Raw genomic sequence first — 4,082 nt, forward strand, 5'->3', positions numbered from 1 at the left:
GTCCAGATAGATTGCCCACCTCAGTAGAACGCTGACGAGTTTGGTAGTCTTGGGACATTACGGACTATGTTCGTATTTGGGAACTCCACCTGGCGTTACGGTTTATGATCCGTGGCATTGGTTCCCGCACGTGTTCTGTCGGTTGTGGCCGATAGGTTTGGCAGCAAATTACCTTGGGGTAATCACTAGAAGAGGTAGAACACGAACGGTCTGGTTGTGGCCAAATGATAGAGAATAGAAAAAGAAATTGTATTTTGGTTCTCTGCAGAAAATATAGTTTTATGGTCGGTTGTATATTTATTACTATGATGTATTTTGATTTCATAAGCTCACCCTATCTGCTTGTGTTTGGCGATGATCCTGTACACAGTACACGTGAGCAGATGATGTTGATGCAGGTGATGCCGGTGATGCTTAGATACGGAACGGGAGATAGCTTGGGAGACTTTTTATGACTTTATGTTATTTATATTTTAAAATAAAATGTAAAATTATATGAGACCGTTCTGGATTATTCAGTGTCTGTAATCTTGGATTTGGTTTTAAATGTTGAAATTATAAAATTCTAAATTTCCCGCATTTTTGGGAAATGAAGTTTATTCATAAATGCGACATCTTTATGATTTTATTTGTTTTATTTATTTATGTTGATATCGCGCAGCGAAATATTTAATCTTTGGTCAAAAACCAAGAGGGGGGTGAATTGGATTTTTATGAGTCTTAACAAGTTTTAAAATTTTTCTCAAAATTTAAATAATTAACTTAAAATCACAGTTACTTTAAATGCAAGTGTAGATAAATAAAAAGGTTAAAGGAGGAAGATGCACACTAATATTTATACTAGTTCAGATCAAAAGACCCTACGTCCAATTGTTAATCTCTTAAACAAAGAGATTAACCCAATCACTATAATAATCAGATTACAATAGATTATAAAAGAGTAAGGATTAGAAAACACCTCTCTTGAACAACCACAAGAGATGAACAAAACGCCCCCCTGTATCACACAGAGGATGACCAGCTTTCCTAGCAACAACGCAACACTCAATCTTCTAAGAACTCACTTAGAAAAAGTTATCACTCACTCACACTAGGCTTTCAAAGCTATTTTTTAAGAATCTCACAGAGCAACACTTTGCAGTCACAGCACAAGAACTCTAAATCTTAAAAAGGTTGTTTGAAGTTTGGAAACTGAGTTCTATTTAAAGAGGTTTTCGCAGGCTAAGTTAGAAATGAAGAGTTTAGCTGAAACTGCCAAGGATAATCGATTACCCAAAATGGTAATCGATTATCTCATGTACAAATTTGAAAAAATATTTTTATAACTGCCAGTGGTAATCGATTACCATCGATTATTTCAAGTCGTTTTTCAAGAGCCAAGTTATAACTGCCAGTGATAATCGATTACTATTCGTGGTAATCGATTATCTTAAGTAGGTTTTGAAAAATAGAATTTTTTGAGTTGGTAATCAATTATTATAAGTTGGTAATCGATTACCGTACTAATTTTTGCAAAAAATTAGTTTCTCTCAGAGGAGTTGCGAGCTGGCTGTTGTTCTAACAATTTTGCACCTAACTAGAAAAAGCACCTAACTAGAAAAATTTTAAGTCTATTACAATAAGAATCTTTAAACATAAACTATATTGTCTTCAATATCTTCAAGTGTTTTCTTCAGCATCTTTATCATCATCAAAATCTTTTAATCAATCTTTGTCAATAATCTCCCCCTTTTTGATGATGATCAAATATATGTTTAAAGTTTCTGAACTTCTTGCAATTTAAACAACTTATGGGAATGAAACAGTGAGACAACCCTTTAAACCTTTTCTCCCCCTATTTTGATCAAAAGATAAAAAGGAGTCATGAAGGAGGGTAAGAAAAAAAAAACACAAGACAAATATAACATAGAGAATTTGTTATTTCAAAGAGAAAGTCATTACACAAGAAGCAATAACATTAAATTAAACAACTAGATCTCCTAAAATTATTCACTCATGTCATCATCATGAGTGAATGCATCAAATTTTGTTTCTAAATTGGAGAGTCTAGTATTGACTTCTCCAATGGACCTAAGGACTTCTTCATGGCGAGATGTAGATAGAAGAAAGAAGTCTTCAAGTCTTTGATTCAGGCCAAGAATATGGTCTTCTAAGGAGATGGAGGATCCTGTTGCAGCATTGCTTGAAGAACCAACATTGGTTTGAGGAGGGACAGGATCTGGGGAGGAAGTTCCTTCATCATCTTCATAGTTAGGAACATCATCTTTATGAACATATCCACCTCGAAATTGCACAATCTTCATTTTCCTGACGGAAGATTTAGAGATTTCATTTGAAGGTGAGGTGCTTTGACAGAGTTCCCCCTCGGTTGGAACCTGTTTGTACTCACAGATGCGAGATATGAGAAGAGAATATGGAAGAGGATATTCGGTAAGCTTCCTTGCCTTAAGCATAGTCTCCATAAAAAACATTGACCAATCAATCATAATATGATTCATTAAACAATAGATGATCAGTAGGTCGGCTTCACTGCATTGAGCATGATTGGTGCCACGTAGGCACAAAATCCAGACAATGAGACAGTGCAGCAGCCTTGCCTCAATTGTGAGAGGGCCAGCCAATAACTTTTTGCTGATGTGCAAATCAGGCTATCGTAAAAGAGACTGGTATGTAAGATTTCTATTGAATCCATCGATGTGAGTAGACAAGATGGATGAGCGGTCAGCAGAAGGAGGAATTCGTGCTACATTGGTCCAGATATCATCATCAAGAATGATCTCTACTTCACTCCCTTGACTTTTGTATACCCAATGTTTCCCCTGAATTTGAGGTTGTAATGGAAAATGCGAACAAGATCGGGATAGTAAACACCTTGCATTTCTGTGAAGAATCGAATGCCCTTTTCTTCGAAAAGATCAAGGAAGGAGAATCCTTGGTTTCAGAACCAGCCATTATTGATGAACTTGGGCATTTGCAGTGGTTTTTCTTTGAAGAGGGTGAGAAACTCTGGGCGTCTGCTTTCATCAGAGATCCAGCCATCAATGGAGGCATCTCTTGGAGGAAGATCAACAAAGAATGAAGGTTGAGCACCTCATCGACGAGTGGGAATCTTCCTGCATCGTTCTGCCATTGATTTGCAGAAAAGGGGTTTTAGGGTTTTGGAAAAGGGAAAAGTGATTTTGGATGTTTGTGATTGAATAGTGATTTGTGGAAGAAGGATTTTATAACCGAGGGAGGGAAAAACAGTTTGATTTGGTGATTTGATGGAGAATCTCGCCGTTACAACAGCTAATTGAGGAAAGGTTAACGTGCAACGACGAAGGATAATTGATTACCAAATGTGGTAATCGATTATTTGCTCATATTGCAAAGTCCAGAATGGGGCAACGAAGGTGGGTAATCGATTACCGTAAGTGGTAATCGATTATTTTCTCATAATCTGGAAAATAAAATGTTCAGAGAAGTTTGGTAATCGATTACCGTAAGAGGTAATTGATTATTTGCTCATAATCTGAGAACCCAGAAATAGAAAGAGGACATGGTAATCGATTACCATAAGTGGTAATCGATTATTAACACTGTTTTTCAAAATTTTTTTATAAAGTGCGAATTTGTGCATTTTTGTTTCAATTTGGTGCATTTTTAAGACACTTCTAAAATTCCCAGATCTCTTCTAAGTTCATAAAATCTATCTTTGGCTAAAGGTTTGGTAAAAATATCAGCTAATTGATGATTGGTATCTACATATTCTATCTCACAATTGCCTTTACTTATGTGATCCCTTAAAAAATGAAGTCTAATTTCAATGTGTTTTGTCTTAGAGTGCATGATGGGATTTTTGGTTAAATTAATAGCACTAGTATTATCACATTTCAAAGGTATATGATTTAGAAAAATATTATAATCTTCTAACTGTTGTTTCATCCAGAGAATTTGAGCACAACAATTTCCAGCAGCTATGTATTCAGCCTCTATAGTTGACAAAGCCACACAAGCTTGTTTCTTGGAGTGCTAAGAAACTAATGAGCTTCGTAAGAGGTGACAAGTACCACTGGTACTTTTTCTATCTATTTTACAGCCAC

Source organism: Vigna unguiculata, chromosome 6 (genome assembly GCF_004118075.2).
Source record: "Vigna unguiculata cultivar IT97K-499-35 chromosome 6, ASM411807v1, whole genome shotgun sequence".
NCBI lineage: Eukaryota > Viridiplantae > Streptophyta > Magnoliopsida > Fabales > Fabaceae > Vigna > Vigna unguiculata.